General features: G+C 42.1%; 2 long non-coding RNA genes across 4 annotated transcripts; one reads left to right on the forward strand and one right to left on the reverse strand.

Annotated features, from left to right (window-relative positions):
* Positions 1-289: 289 nt before the first annotated feature.
* LOC140582347 (uncharacterized) lies at positions 290-16,546 on the reverse strand. 2 transcript variants are annotated; one of them, XR_011985280.1, is made up of 3 exons: positions 15,386-16,546; positions 14,638-14,727; positions 290-370 (listed from the first exon to the last, which is right to left on the reverse strand). It is a non-coding gene; the product is annotated as an uncharacterized lncRNA (long non-coding RNA). The 2 variants fall into 2 exon arrangements; XR_011985281.1 differs by lacking the exon at positions 290-370 and adding an exon at positions 13,329-13,604.
* LOC140582346 (uncharacterized) lies at positions 8,481-13,425 on the forward strand. Of its 2 annotated transcripts, XR_011985279.1 has the most exons (3): positions 8,481-9,431; positions 10,495-10,581; positions 12,344-13,425. It is a non-coding gene; the product is annotated as an uncharacterized lncRNA (long non-coding RNA). The 2 variants fall into 2 exon arrangements; XR_011985278.1 differs by having other exon boundaries at positions 10,495-13,425.
* Positions 16,547-16,858: the final 312 nt, after the last annotated feature.

Raw genomic sequence — 16,858 nt, forward strand, 5'->3', positions numbered from 1 at the left:
TCCCCCCTCTTATATTCTTAACTAACCTCCCTGGAAGACTACAACCACTTCCTATACAACGACCCAACGACTTCCTACAGTGGCAGCCAGGAGCACCAGTGCGTGGGATGTGCACCCCGGGAGTCGGGCAGCGTGCCTTCCTGGGGCAACCCGATGGATCCACCAGGTAGAGTGAGCAGAAGCCTCCCCGCTGAGGGCACCGGTACCCGGAACGGTTGTGCCAACACATGTAGCTGCAGACGCCGGCCATGCTTGCCAAGGCCTTGGCAGAGGCTGAGCGGACTGAGACAATCCTGTCCCTGTCTGCAACATCACGCCGGTCGCCAGCCACTTCATGCCAAACCTGCACCTGCGCATGTGGGGGCTCCGTCTGCAGAGAGGGACAGAGCATGCACGTTATACGCGCAAAGCCATGGCAGCTGCGGAGAGATCAGACACTTTGCCCACTACTGCCCTGCTCCGGTGCCTTGCCTCCAGCTGGGAAATGCCAGGTGGATGGCGCTGTAAGGGGGGCAAAAGTCTTGTATCTTTTCTAGTTACTTATGGTTGAGGTTAGGCTGGAGGGGTAAAAGTTGTTATTGTTGGGATTCGGGTTTTTCCACGTAGAACCGAATAGAGAGTCCACACAAAGAAATGAATACAAACGTGTGTGTGTGTGTGTGTGTGGATTTGCATTGATCACATTTGAGGACCAAACTGTCCCCAAAGTGTAGTAAAACCTGAAATTTCCCTACTTTTGGGGACATCTTTTGAGGTCCCCATTTGGATAACGTCAGTTTTATAAAAATCTGTGAATGCAATCAAAAAAGTAAAAATGCCAAAAGTCTTGTATCTGGGTTGGTTACTTATGGTTAAGGTTAGGGGTGGGTAGGGATTAAGTGTGTCGTGACTGGGATTAGGGTTTTTCCCATAGAAATGAATGGACAGTCCCCATTTAGATAAGAAGACCAACTTGTGTGTGTGTGTGCGCGCGCATTATGTATATATTAAATTTTGGGGACCAAATGTCCCCACAATGCAACAAAACCTGAAATTTTGACGATGTGGAGACCAGCTTTTTCAGTCCCCCAAAGGGAAACTCAATTTAAAAAAAATCTGTGACTGCAATCAAAAATCTAAAAAAAGTGTTTTGACCACAGAAATGAATGGATGGTCTCCAGGAAGATGAATACAAACGTGTCTATAATTGCATGAAAGAGAACGCAAATCATACAGGACATCTATCCTGGCAAGGCCATACTTCTCTCAGGAAAGCCAAAGCCCAACTTTTCTGTACCATTGTAATACAGATAATGTTTAACTGCTGTAATTAAGCAATACTATTGAAATAATTAAAATATAGATTAAATCAGGTGTGTTTTGTGATTTTAAATGAGTATGTGATATACTTGATATAACATGAATGTACAGTACAGGGTTCGTACACATTTTTACCATTACATTTCCATGACTTTTCCATGACTTAAAGGTAAATATTCATGACTTAATAAACAGTAGTTCTGAGGCACTCACAAGGAATATAAGTTTTAAAAGCCTTTATTTAAACTTGGCTATCCATTAAAAACATGCCAACATGTTTCAGCCTCTGTGGCCTTCTTCAGGGCAAAAAAATGCTGTTAAATTTGTGGTGGAGGAGAGGGAAGTACTGCAGCTGGCAGAGGGTATCATGACATTAGTCACCTGGGTGAAAAAGCCAGCGATCGGGTTGGAAGCTGACTGTTGCGCAGCTGCAGCGGCAGACTGGTGCTTTGCACCTTTAGCATGGCTAGATAGCGCTGCTTCTCCCATGTTCGAAATGTCGAACGTTTTATGGCAAAGTCTACATTTTGCTCGTCCCGGGTCCTGGTCTTTCTCAAGCCATGCATTATACTTTTCAGATTGAAGCCAAACATTATTAAAGCGACATTTTCCCGGCATTGTTTATTTTTGCTCAGCTGCAACTGAGTTGCCCCAAGCAGAGAACATGTCACGTGATCCCTGTCAGCACAAGTACGTAGGCAATACGTCGCATAAACGGCGGATGGTCGCATTTGGATCGCGTTCCATTACGAAGCATCGCGTTTTATTCGCGAAAACGTCTGATCGTCGCGGTGTTGAAAAGTGTTGCTCGCTTAAACGCCCAATGTGCAAATGACTGAAAAGCTACTAAATACCGACCTTAAAAAAACTTATCAGCGACGTAGCGCCGACGTACTTGTGCTGACTGGGATGTGACTGATCGCCCGAACGAAAAAATTATTGCAATTTGAAAACCAATATTATCAATTGAACAAATTCAAGTACACGGATATTTTTGAAAAACAAATTTCCATGACTTTTCCAAAACTTTCTGAGTTTATTCATTTTCCAAAACTTTTCCAGGCCTGGAAATTGCCATTTTAAAATTCCATGACTTTTCCAGGTTTTTCATGACCGTACGAACCCTGACAGTAAAACTGGTCTAAGTCGCCATCTTGTAACTCGTCAATGTGCACAAGTCGACGCTCAAGCAAAAGTCCCGATTTTTCCTAATGATGTTTCCTTTAAAATTCCTTGTGTAAATCGCCGCTTGTAAGTCGTCAAATTCCCTTAGTCGTCACCTAAATCCCGAACAACACAAATGAATGGATTTTCCTACCTGTAAGTCGACACCCCAATCGCTGCATTCCCGCCGCCTGCTTGTCACCACGGCGATGTAGAAAAAGGGAATCCCCACCTATCGCACTAGTCGCTCCCTGGGCTTAAGTCTCGCGTGTATAGTGCAGTGTAGTAGAGGTATGGTGTTATATTTACTAGTCGGCAAAACGGCGAGATAGACATAAGTCGCCGAAGTGTCGACTTAGGTTTATCTCTTCAATTCTCTAAGTCGTCACTTTTAAGCTGGTCCCGCGAGTGTCGACTTAGACCGGTTTTACTGTATTTCTGTCAGGGTCAGCCCCTCCTGTTGTCCCACTCTGTCCCTTCCCCGTTTGACCAGCAGGTGTCGCTGGTCATCCTGTTCTTTATGTTAGTCTTTGTTCTCCCCTGTTGCCTGTCTTGTCATATGGCTCAATGTGTTGAGCATCCAGTTGTGTGTACCCTTCTGTCCTGTGTTTGAGTCCCACCTCCTCTGTCTTTGTATTTTGCTCCCTAGTGTTTCATTTGAGTTTTTCTAGTTCCTGTATCTGGTGACGTTGTATTTGGTTGTGTTCCTTGTGCCCCTGCTTGTGTCTTTACCTGTTCTGTAATTCCCCAGTGTTAGTTTCTGTTTCCTTGGTTAGTTCTTAGTTTCCCTGTTATCAGTTCCTTTTGAGTTTATTAGTTTCACCTGTGCCCTGTTTCCCTGGTCTTTGTTAATTAGCCTCACCTGTCCTGTGTTAGTCTCGTTACCCCTTAGTATTTTAGTTCCTGCTTCTGTTCAGTTCCCCAGTGGTTCATTGATTGTGATTGTGTGTTGTTGATTGTCGTTGTTTGATGGTTTTGAGATTTTCAGTGTTCAACGTGTATTAGGTTTTTGTTATTTAGTCTTTATTTATCCCCTTTAGTTTTTGACCCCTCGTGGTCCTTTTGGTTTTTGCTGTGTTTGTAGTGTTTTCTGTTTTATTTAATAAACCCCTTTTTGTTCTTGGAGCCGCCAGTGGATCGTCCACCCTTTCTGTGCACCATGCCTCGTTCTCGCGCCCCGGATCCCTGACAAAGTAATAGTTTTTGGGTTTCCTGTCGTGAGAGATGAAAGCTACAGGCATGTAAATATTGTTTCCTGTAATAACTTTTTTTAAAATTATTTTCCTCATTGTTAAAAATCCCATGCATTAGAAGGTACCAGTCAGTGGAATCACACAGTGAGATATGTTGGCCAGCCGTCCTATTCATTCAGCACCAGCCGATCAAGTAGAGATTTCAGCACCACGGACAGTGATCTGTGTTAAACTGACCTCAGGTTCCTACACTGGCTACACGGAATTTTCTGTAAATAATTAAATGCCTCTATCCCCCTACATGTGGAAATGTTTCCCCCTCCCCCAGACCATTTCATGTTGTATCCTCATTATGTGTGTATTAGTTTGCAATATGGCTGTATGAGATGTCAGTCATTGACTTGTCGCTGATGCTCCCTGTTTCCTAAGTCTAGTTTTCTCAGATGAAGCAGTTCACACCTTAAGTTAGAAGAAGTTTCCTGTTAATTGCATCTGTTTGAACAGGGGTTCCCCACATATAGAGGAGAAAAGCCCCAACTTACAAATCAGCATCCATTTTTGTACGCTTTCTGTGAATGACGTCCCCGCACAGGATCACCAGATGCAAGACGACCACACTTTGTGCTACTTGTATGTTATGTTAGCAAACCACATACATCTACATTTCTTGCATTCTGTCACACTTGTGCAGAGCATTTGCAGTGTTTGTGATTAGTTATTGTTCAGTGTTCATTCATCTTTGGGATTTTGGTGTTATTTGTTTGATATACTGATGTTTATGTTTTTGCAATTTTATCAGTATACAGTATATTTGATTTTGCTGTTCTAAAATGTAGTTTGAAATATTTTGTCATCTTTTCTTACTTTAACATTTATCTTGTTAAAATACAGAAATGGACTGTTTTCTTGAGCCATAGTGTTTTATTCTACATCACAGATAATGCGTACATTCATAAAAGTAAGTGGTGAAATTTTGCTCAGTATTGGTTCAAGTTCAGATACTTCAGGTTTTTATTAGACAAAACACATAAAAAATTTTGTGCAAAGCCATTGATTTATTTTTAAAACAACTGCACTGTGATATTTTTAACAAAAACAGCATATTGTCCTTTTTTCAGCTCTAAGCATCATATGGGCCTCTTACTGGCTTTCCAACGGCTTTTGGGGTCACATGATGGTCGATAATGATATTTCAGGCCTTTCCTGAAATCACTTTAAAAATTGATCTGGAATATATCGATTTATACTATAATTTGTGCAAATTAACACAAATGGGGTGATTTTGACCACAAACAATAATTCATAGTTGGAGGGTAACATTCCTCTAGATTGCAAATGTACTGATACTAAAACCTGTGACCTCAAAAAGTACAAAGAACTGGAGCAAAAGAAAAATGGTGAAAGCTGTCAGAAACAGACAGGAAACTATATGGATGTTTTAGAAGAGGTAGATGTGGTCCAGTTGGCTGTATTAGTGTCTATGTGTCCTCTGTATGACTGGCATCCTGTCCAGGATGTACTCCATCCCCGTGTCCTGTCCTGTTTGGGATAGGCTCCAGGCCCCACAGCGCTCACCAGGATGAGAGGTTAGAAGATAGATGGGTGGATCCCTGAGAGATGCTCATAACCCTAATTTGTTGTTCTGTATCCAACCAGCTACTCTAGTATTTTTCATTATTTTTAAATGAGTTTTAGGAATGCCTTTCGCAGTCTAACTGACAAAGCAGGTTTTTGTGATCTAATGAGCTGCCATGCCTTGTGATGGACTGCCGCCCCTCCTGGGAGATTCTCTGCCCTGTGATAGGTTGGCACCCCCCTCCTGGCTTTTTCCCTGCCCTGTGATAGGTTGGCACCGCCCCCTGCTTATTCCCTGCACTCCTAAAGGGCTGGTGTCCCCATCTGGGTTATTCCCTGCCATGCGATGGGTTTGCCACCCCCTCCTGGGTTCCTCCTTGCATTGCGCCCATTATTTTCAGGTATATATTCCAGAGACCTGTAACCCTACATGGGACAAGTGGCTGTGGAACGTGAATTAAGTGATTAATTAATCAAATTACAAACAAATTAATAAATAATCATCTCTCCTGTTTGCACCACTGTCCTATTTTCAGTATTCACTATTACATTTGAGTTGGCCTCCCGTCCAGGATGAGCACCAACCTTGTGCCATATGCTGCTGAGGAGAGGCTACCAGCCCGTTTGCTAGATGGATGGATGATGGATGGATGGATTTATTTCACTGAACAATTCAATAAGCTCTGTAATAAATATAATTAAACTGGCAGTTAACATTCTCTGGCTGTCTAAATGCTCTTCTTTTTTGTCTCGCATTCTTCACATGTAGCCTGTGTAATAGTACAGGTGTAGCTGGTCCTGGTCCCTATAAGGGAAAACTCTATTTTATAAAAATCCGTGACTGCAATGAAAAAACTAAAAATGCAAAAACTCTTGTATTTTGGTTGCCTACTTACTGTATGCTTATGGTTAGAGCTGAGTAGGGGTTAAGTTAGCATTAGCATTTTTCCCATAGAAATGAATGAGCGGTCCCCATAAGGATATGTGTGTGTGTGTGTGTGTGTATAGGTGTTTCATTGATCACTATGACTATGCTCTAAATGATTTAAGCGGATTTAGCTTAAGTTGTAACTTTTCATGTGGAATGAACTGCAATGTCTCTGAATTAATTTAATTAATACTCATTAAGGTCAGTTCATTTACAATTCCTTATTTCAGGAGCCAGTTAATAAATCTAATTCATTTACAAGTATTTCTCCTATAATACGTGATACATGTTTACAATAATTCCCAGGGAAAGCATTTCCGGTAAGGCACTGCTCATTGACACAGATTATAAAGCTTGTTAGACTATGCAACATTATTTAGCGAAGGTGAGAGCTCCCCTAGTGGCCGCAGAAGTGCATTTCCCTAGAGCAGATATAATGGGCGGCAGCCTCATTGCTTTTTAATCACAACTTGGTGTAGGATCACACATGCACGTATCACAGGGCCTAAATTCCAGGTGGCCTGAGACAAGGCCGAGCCTGGTACGAGAGGCACCAAAGGGGGGTTACACACACGAACACATACACACAGATAACAAGGGAGGCCAGTACTCCAACTTTTATTGCCCTTGACTTGGCACACAACCCCCCTCCACATACACTCTGCCTTACATCTCACTCACCCAACAGACGAACACCCTAAAGGAAATTTCATTTAAGTTTGGCTTTTGTATACCCTGTATATTGATTTACTCACGACTACTAGTCTCAATCTACAGATACGTTATGTTTGTATGTGTCCTTAGACAATCTTAGTGTTTTGTGTGCCACCCTTATAACCATGTTCACGGAGTATCACCTAATTTACCCCTTTGTACTTGAACACATATTAATTTAAATAAATAGATAGGTATAGCTACCATTGTATATATGTTCTCATGGTATACCAGAAGAATCTGGAAAATTAGTGTAACCAATGTGTCCTAACTTTGTTAAAAACCCCCCCTTCTCTTCCAACATTCCTTTGTGGTCCTTATCTGATCTTGGTGGACAGTCACCAAGTTTCTTTGTTTCTACCATGCTATGTTAAAAGAACTGAATTAAGGTGTATCTTATCCATTCTGGAGAAGATGAATTGGCATAAGCCACACCAAACAAAATATGTTGTTTCCAGATGTGCAACTTATATTGATATTACCACAAACTAACGGCCACGCCTATCTATGGATAAGATGTGCTGTTTGTAATATGAATATTTGATGTAATATCCGCACAGAGTGTAACATCTGTTGAGGTGCAACCCAAAACACCTGTATCCTGATGTGAATCAGTCACATAGATAAAATAATTAATTGTTTAATCAATTAATACAGAGGGTATGAGGTATGTACCTGTGAAGCTGGTATAGCATGTTTGGTGTCAAACTGATTGTTAATCACCCCTGATTGCAAATCTGGTCAGTGATTACCATAAAAGTGGATGTATCAAAAGTTATAACAGCTTAATGAAAATCATCAGTAAAGGGAGAATCAGTCGGGCCATAAATCTCAAAAGGACTGATACAGACCCCCTTCCGAAAGCCCGCCAAATGGATGGCCAGCCATTGGGCCAGGAGTCGAATTCCTGGTCATCCCTATTCATGAACTTTACAGCATAAAATCCTGGCACCTCAGAACAAAGGCGAGCAGAACAACCGCCAGCCAGCGCAGAGAATAACCGCCAGCCCGAAGGAGAACATCAGTCCGGGAGGAGAGAAGCCCACAAGAAGCCCTCCGGTGAAGGCCCAGCTGAACAGAGAACAGCACCCAAGACAAAGCTTCACCAGGAGAGAGAATCTAAAGGGACTCCACTCCACTGCTCCAAACGCCGCGCCTTCCTGAGTGCCATCAGCTCAGCAGCTCTGCCATCAACTGCCAAGACCCCCCCCCACTCTTCAACCAAGTAAATCAACTTCCTTTCATTCTAACAACTTAAGCTGTTCTGTTTAACCTGCTATAAGACTTTAGGGTCGTGTTTCCACAAACTATGCTTGCTTTGCAGAACAGTATTTCCCATTTAAGGTTACTCATTTAAATCCGGTCATTGCATTTTCATAATTACATCGTTTGTTTTATTCCGTTATTTCGTGTTTGTTGTTTGTGTTAGGTGTAATGTCTGTCTTATGTTAGTTGTAGTGTTAGTTAGGAATAAATGCATGTCTTTTACACAACTTCAGCTTCCGTCATTGAGTACTCACACTAAGTTCCTGCCTCTGTGCGATCTTGCTACACGCTCTGAACCTCAAACTCGCCTGAAACATCGCGAGACTCTCTCTCATTGGCCGTGAGGGAAGCTTCGCTACCAATCGTGTACATTACCTGGTGATGCAGCTCGCTGGGCGAGCCTTCTAACCCAGGTTACTAAGCGATACTGGTAATTAGTGAATCCCATTTAAGTCTCACATTAACAGACTCACAGGGATGCCGCAATTGAGTTTGGAGGAGCCGACCATTCGGCATAACAATTGATTAATAATCAGCATTAAATAATAATTAATTAAACTTTAATTAATTCAAACATATTGGTGGAGAATATTAAAATTTATTTGAGCTAATAATTCCTACATTAATAGTGAAGAACGCGGGCACAAGGTTCAAACTTTTTGTGAGCACACAATTTAAACTTTTTATGACCGAACATGCAGTTGAATAAGCGCTACTGTGAACAGGTTGCAAAGTTGAGGATTAATTGCACTCACGGCAGTCCGAAGGCATTTAAGCGGGATTATACGGGCTTATTATTTTTTATTTCTATTATTAGTAGTTATTTTCTTTTGTTTTAATTTTCGGTTATTTTATTTTAGGTTTCATTCGTTTTAAACTGCAGTAAACTTAAACCCTATATCTGACGAGATTCTCAGGTATAGCGCGTTGTTTCCAGGATAGATTCGGACGAGTTTCTCCGTTTCTATATATCCTGGCAGAGATCTCTCTCTCTCTCTATTAGCTAACAGAAATTCTTGTTACGAGTTCTAACCTGAATTTTGTTGCGCTTGTACTCCCTGAGATAAGACCGATAGCTTAGCTACCTATCAGGATCTTTCTCGTATGTGTGTGCCTGCTTTAGACAAAGCAAGTTTAACACCGCTTTGCGCTGTGAGCCAAGTGTGTGTGTTATTTAGAATTTGGGAGTCTCCAGTGCTTGAGACCCGCCGTGGTTAACGAGCTCACCGATAAAGAGCTGGAGGAGTACAAGCAGGAGGTTGAGAGGAAGCAACAATCCGGCGTGGAGGACGGTACGTTAACCGAACCCAGAACCCTGTCGTGTTCGCACTGATGAAAGACAGTGTTTTACTGTCCATGTCTGCCTGCTAGCAAAAGTCTGTCATTTTTATTGACCCATCATGCACTATCCAGTGTGAGCAAGATGGTTAGGCCAACAAATGTCCCATAGTATAACTACACACTGACATACTGCATTAGGGCCTCAGTAAAACACTACTCACACGGATCTGGAGTCCCATTGTGCCTTAAAGGGGAATTCCAGCTACATTCTGTAGTTTCGTATTCCTGGTGTTTGCTATTGGACACCTTTAAACCAACCATTATCATATGTTCCTCAGTTCACTCCAAGTAACCATTTCCTGAGACACTGAGGATTAGTGATGGTAAAGGTAGAACAGGGGCATTAATTCACAGTGAATATCACATATCAAATATCTGAATAGAAGCATCTCCTGCTGATGTCGAGGAATAGCGTTTTTTTTTTTCGGGAAACAGCTGGGTGTGTAATCCAATTTCTTCCAGGTTTGTAGGGCTAGTGTGACTTTCTTTGAAGGAATTCCCTTTTAAGTACATGCAGCATGAGGAGCCCAAGGGTGTTTAATTCAAATCTGTTCTGAATTTGATTAGAGTAAAACTAACCCCCACCTGCCTCTAATACATCCGTCCATTTACTGAAACTGCTTGTCCTGTTCAGTGTTGGGGGGGGGGGGGTCTGCAGCCTATCCCAGAGGCTGTGGATGCAAGGCAGGGGACAACCCAAGATAAGGCACACTCTCACTCACACACACTGCATGTTTGCGGACTGTGGGGGGGGGGGACTGGTGTACCTGGAGGAAACCCCACGACGACACAGGCAGATCATGCAAACTCCACACATATGGAGCCGTGATGGTCCTGGAGGTGTGAGGCGACAGTACTAAGCACTGCCCCGCCGTGCCACCCCCCACCCTTAATCATCACTTACAAAGTCTAAACATTATTCCTTTCACTTTCCACTTGCACCCCCTCACTTTCCTACCCAGCTCCATGCACATGGGGATTTTATATGTATCTCTCTCCTTGACTCTGTGTCAGGTGGGGAGGAGCTGGTGAATGAGAAGGGGACCCCCCCTGCCTCCTCCCCAGAAAAGTGCCCCTCCCCCACTAACCCTCCTTTGTCAGGTGAGACCCAGCATGCAAAAAGGCTGTTGCATCACCTGTTGGGTCAGCATCACTGTTCTGCTGTGTTTGGCCGTTTTCCCCTCACTCTCAGGCTTAGGAGATCAGGCAACAGAGGATCCCTACAGAGGAACTGCATGCATGCAAAGAAAGGAAATGTAGCTGGACTGTAAGATGTCTGCAAGAAAGAGCAAAAATCATTCTATCAAGTCTGTGCATTTGAGGCTCCTTGTATCTCATAGTGGCTCATAGTGAAAGCATGCAGATAATTGGCTTATTGCTTATATAGTCATACTGTTATTGGTGTATACCCAGTCTTTTGGAAATTAGCATTTTTAATATTATGCAAATATGAGGCACACAGCAAACCAAATGGATACAGATCCATTTTAACAATCATACATTAAGCCAGTGGTGCCCAAACTTTCTCTGCAGGGCCCCCCTTTTCTAGATAGGAACATTATTGAGCCCCCCTCCGCATTCAAACTTTATTTGAAATACAACTCCCTTTTCTAATTGAGCGAAACAAATGCAATTACAAAATACAAATGGTGCAATTTCACCACTGTGGGAGAAAAAAGAGCAATCAATTAAAAATAAAAGTCCAGCATAAGTTTGAAATTATGCAAATGCAGATTTAACATTCCTGTTAATATTCATCGGCGTACACAAATTAAAGTTTGTCTTACATTTACCACATTTTGTTTTTAATGATAACCGCAGGTTTCAGCCTATACCAAAGCACAAAACAACACTAAATCATACCCATTAATTTGATAGTCTCCCTGCACTTCATGTAGAAAATTTTAAACCTCATTTTTCATGATATGGTTAGATTTTATTGTCCGGTGCTGCAAAACGTCGTCACGCGTCACCATGTCACATGGTGCAAAAACCTTGCAAGAGCAAGACGACTTAAGACAGATGGTACAGCACCTCTCAGCCGGCTGAACAAACTGGAACTGCCTCCGTGACGACACAACTTTGCCCTTATTGGCTGAAGAACGTGACGTTTGTGTCCCAGGAAGTTCCGATGCATTATCTGCTATTTCTCCCGAAAATCACGTAAAGCAGTGAGAACTGGTTTTCAGTTAATTTACCTGGTAAAATAAAGTTTAAATAAATTACATAAATGCTCTAATAGTACACGTAAGTTAATGGTTTATATATTGTTATTTACTGTAATGTTGCGTTGCTTTATTTGTTTAATCGTCCAGTCTGTGAAGAGATTATTTTGCCCCTGAGGCTATCCCATTGGTACCCCCCCCCCCAATACCTCTGCGCCCCCCTAGGGGAGCGCTCCCCCAGTTTGGGAACCACTGCATTAAGCCATCAGGAGATGTGAAAGCCGTATTTCACAGTCAAATGGCAGTTTAAGAGGGAAAATGCTCATTAGGCATTAAGACTACTCTTAAAATGGTCAGCATGTGAATTTTTGTCTTTTTACATCTTATATTGATCTTTTTCTGGATCACTGTTCTGTGTCTCACTAACTGCCAGGTCCATGCTGTCAGTGTTGGCATAACCAGCTGTTCACCTGTCTCCACAGCTGTATACCTCTCTTCTGTCTGTCTGTTTCTGTGTGTCCTGATGTACTGACAGGTAGAAAAGCCCCCTGGTTCTCATTAGTCTTGTGTCACTAGTGAGAAACCATTGACTGTTCAGAACCTTATAATGAGAACTGCAGACTAAGACACTGAGTGGATGGTAAGGGGCTTGTATGCAAGGAGATTTTGTTCATTTCTTTTGCATCACACGCTACCAGATGAGGTGAACCTGAATAAAACCACGGAGTCATCTAAGACCCCGCTGGAGAATGGCAAGGAGGAGGACCAGAGGCAGGAGGAACTGGAGAAGAGCATGAAGGCTCTGTCCACCAACGAGACATCGCCTGCCCCACCCACAGCACCCCCAGCCGCGCCTCCCTCCAAGCCCACTGGCCCCACCCCAGAGGGCTCCCCCTCCAAATCCCCTTCCAAGAAGAAAAAGAAATTCAAGGCACCATCCTTCCTTAAGAAGAGCAAGAAGCAGAAGGATAAGTCAGAAGCCTGAGAAGTTATTGGGATGTACTTACTGAGTACTCAGAGTACTCAGTTATGCATATGCTGACAGCTGTCTATGTATTTACTCAAAGACACAGTTGGTCTTACACTTCCGCTCTCTACGCTCATCTGTCACTCACATTTTGATCTGTTCTGCTGTTCGTTTTTGTGACAAAGCTGCAATTTCACTACAATCTCTAAAATCACAATACCTGAAGATTTACAACAATGCAAATTATGCATCAGTACATACAAGCAATTAACAGCACATACGTATGTAAAATAACCTATGTAAAAAAAAAAAAATTTAATACGTTGTTTTCATGTACTACTTTTGCTATGTGAATATCGGCTATTGAACGGATGTAAATATTGAACGTGTTTGCAGGTGTGAACCTGTTTTCTGTTAACAATTTGATAATTTTGCTCAGTTTTCCACTTTGAAGCACTCGTGTGATAAAAACATCAGGGAACAGCAAATAAATGAGTAAATGACTTACACTGTCACACGTTAAAAACATGGTATAAAATGTACCTGAAAAGCTTTTTTGTTAGCTTGTGGATGCAGTTATAACAGAGATGCGTAGGGCACTATACATTCCTATTGTCATGTTTTCCTTTTAAATATATCCATACTCTTAAAATTCTTTGCCGCTATAATTCTTAGGCCTAATGTTATGCTTAATTATGTTATCTATTTATATTCACTGTTTTTAATTGAATTTTATTTAATTTTAGATGCGAGTGTAAAAATGTTACCAATGTATCTCATTAAAAACCGCTTCACTTTCAGCAATTTTAAAAACTTCTTTGTCTTTTGAATTAAGGAACTAGCATTCTTGTTCAGGATACTGGGCATAGTATGATATCACAGTGGGTCAGTATAGCCCAGGGGTCTCCAACTCCGGTCCTGGAGAGCTACTATCCAGTAGGTTTTCTATCCCACTTGGCTTCTGATGAGCCACACCTGTTCCTGGTATTTACCTGAGACAAATAAAATGAACACTACTCCACTAACTAGTAAAAACTACATGTTGTACTACATTTTTACTGAAATAGCCCAGTTAGCTAGTAGCTAAAATTCTTAAGTTCAACCCTTGGTTATACTAAATCTTACAAAATACTATGGCTTTGTAGAAAAACAAATGACGACTCAAGTTTAATTTTGAAGCATAACCCCACTTATTCATAAATGACATATATCATACATTAGATAACAGGATTCTGCCAGTGACGGATGGACTCTTCGACTTGGGTAAGCTTTGCACAGACACCCTACCTTAAGCAACTTGGACGCTGAAAAAGATAAGGGGGGGAGGGTGCTGGCTAGCCTTAGGCAGTATTATGGTGATATATGGCATCATATTTTTGTTCAAACCCCCGCTTGGCCAATTTTATCGGGAAATATTGATAAAATGGGTGGGAGTGGTGTTCGGAAAAAAAAATAAAATTCCTACCCAGCAGAACATTTTACCTGGAGGGTTTGTGTATGCGCAACCAGTGAACTACATAATGGATCTAAATCTGAAACACCTGCCCATAATTTTGTGCTACCCTATATTCTGATACTAAATCTGAAACAGCTGTTCTGATATTTCATCCGACCCATCAAATATTGACGGCTATTCACATGCATGCACATCAATTAATATCCATATGGAGAATTATAGCGATCCTCTCAGGAAAGTCTCCAAACTTGATTCTGTTGGCTTTATGCAGAATGTCGTAGGGCCTACTCATCTGTTTGACCACACTCTAGATTTGGTTTTTATTATGGTATTTCTATGGAATTTTGAAAATTCTTCCACTAAACTCTGCTATTTTGGACTATGCATTGGTGGCATTTGAGATTCAGACAAATACTACAACATCGTATTGCTAAGTACTACTGTAGTCGTCACATCTTATACCCAGCATTTAGCAAGCACGTCCACTCTGTCCTGTATACATTAATGTTAGGGCCCGGGGGGGGGGCAGCCAGTCGACTTTGGACCCCCAGAGGTTTTTTCCTCCTTACTTGGGAGTTTTTGGTTCCTCTCTTGTCTTCTCTCTTCTGCACACTGTGCACCTCAGCATGCGTTGTCCCCGCTCTGTGATTTTACGTGTCCTACCACAGTTGACCATGGAACAGTTAGTAGCGAGGAAATTTCACCAATGGAGTTATTGCACAGGTAGCATCCTATCACGGTACCACGCTTGAATTCACTGAGCTCCTATGAGTCACCCATTCTTTTGCAAATGTTTGTAGAAGCAGTCTGCATGCCTAGGTATTTGATTTTATACACCTGTACCTATGGAAGTGATTGGAACACCTGAATTCAATTATTTGGAGGGGTGTCCCATTACATTTGGCAATATAGTGTACATCCTTTTAAGAAACACTGCCTGTAGCATTATAATACTGTTGCCAGGGTTCGAATTACAAAGTGGCTTTCGGGGGAGCCGTATTTACCGATCCTCCCTGACTGACTTTAACGCTTTTGGTGCATGTTCGGGCATTTAAAACAATAGGTTTACAGTAAACCTATTGTTTACTTAGTAAACCGTTTACTTCAAAACGCAAGCGTCAGTCAGTGTTGTCAGTGTTAGGGCAAACAGCTCTGTCCACGGTTCTGAATCAACCGCGCTTAGGCCTACATCATGCAAATCATGATGAAAACAGAATAACTCACATAACAATCATAAAAAAATACATCAATATTAAATAGGATTAGGGCCAATCCTCACAAACGCACAGATCAAGTAAGTAATTCCATGATTCTTACCTTAAATCAGAAGTGACCACAGAGGCCTGGGGTCTTCTGTCTTTGCTTTCCGTCCTGTAACCCAGGATGTTGAGGGTCGGTGACTGTCCCGATGCTTGTAAATCTTTTTCCGCAGGTTATTCTGTGACTCGCTGCTGACCTCTCCATTCATCCATTCCTCTGACAGATGTACTCCCGTTGCTCTTTCGGCGAGCAGCAGGCTTTTTGCCTCCATGCATACTGTACATCCTAACTTCTGATTTTTGGAGTAGAGCCATGTATTCCTGATTCTCCACTCACTCCATTGCTTTGTTGTCCAGTTGAAAGGTGTTGCATGATCGCCTGGTCCGCTGCAGGTCGCAGCGGTGGTTTCTGGCGCCAAAGTCTCGCTGTCCTCGGTGCTGGTGCTGTCACTAGCAGCAACTTTTAGCGGCGGCAGCGGCGGTAACACCGGCAAGCTAGTTGTAGCTGTTGCACTGTCATCACTCCTCTTCGTTTGTTTTGTAAATCCAAATTGACTGAGGTTTGGCTGCTTTCTTTTTGACATTCTTATTAGTATCCACAGAGTGTTCCAAAAAACGAATAAAGTATGTTTTGAACTTGAAGTTAAGCTAACATTCAAATACCAACTCAGTGAGAAGTTCAAGTGGTGACGTAAACGTAGTACCGTAATTTTTGGACCATAAGACGCACCTGACCATAAGACGCACCTAGTTTTAGAGGAGGGAAATGAAGAAAAAAAAATTCTGAACCAAATAGTGTCCTAAAATATTTTATGTCAACCATCCTTACCTGGCCACATCCCTCCCCCCTTTTATGGCGCTGATGGGGATGTATCTAGATCGCGTTTCACCGCTGCGTTGTTCAGCAAATTACCATGCGAATGCGATTTGAATACGCGCTAATGCGGCTATTTAGAATGTGAATAGCGATCTTCGGGTGACAGCGGTACTACACGCCCCCGATGCAGGTAAAACAAAGTAAGGTGACATGGTTTGATTTTTTTTATGTATTTTTTTATTTAACGTAATTTTGAAAAGACAGAAGCCAGCGTTTTTTCATTATTCTACATTAAGATTTCAGTGAGATATAAACTGAAATAGACGCGAAAAGTACGCTGTACAATGCACTCGAACCCAGAAGGTTAAAGCACGTGAGCAGAGCAATATTCGGACCATAAGACGCAGGGGACTTTTTCCACCCACTTCTGGGGGGAAAAAGTGCGTCTTATGGTCCGAAAAATACGGTAATTTCAGTGCAGCGCCGCCACGCATGGATGGTCACAGCAGGAGACAGCGGAAAATAGTGTTCGGAAATAGTAATGTAATGAGCAAATAAACACACAACATTGACACATTTTTAATATCATCATTTATTTCAGGAACCTTAATGTACAGAAAATCAAAATCTATATGCGACACAAAAAATGTAAAAGTGTTTTAGAGCTCCCCCTAAATGTCTCAAAGTAGGCTTTCAGGGGAGCCCAGGTCCTTT

This window comes from Paramormyrops kingsleyae, chromosome 24 (assembly GCF_048594095.1).
Source record: "Paramormyrops kingsleyae isolate MSU_618 chromosome 24, PKINGS_0.4, whole genome shotgun sequence".
NCBI lineage: Eukaryota > Metazoa > Chordata > Actinopteri > Osteoglossiformes > Mormyridae > Paramormyrops > Paramormyrops kingsleyae.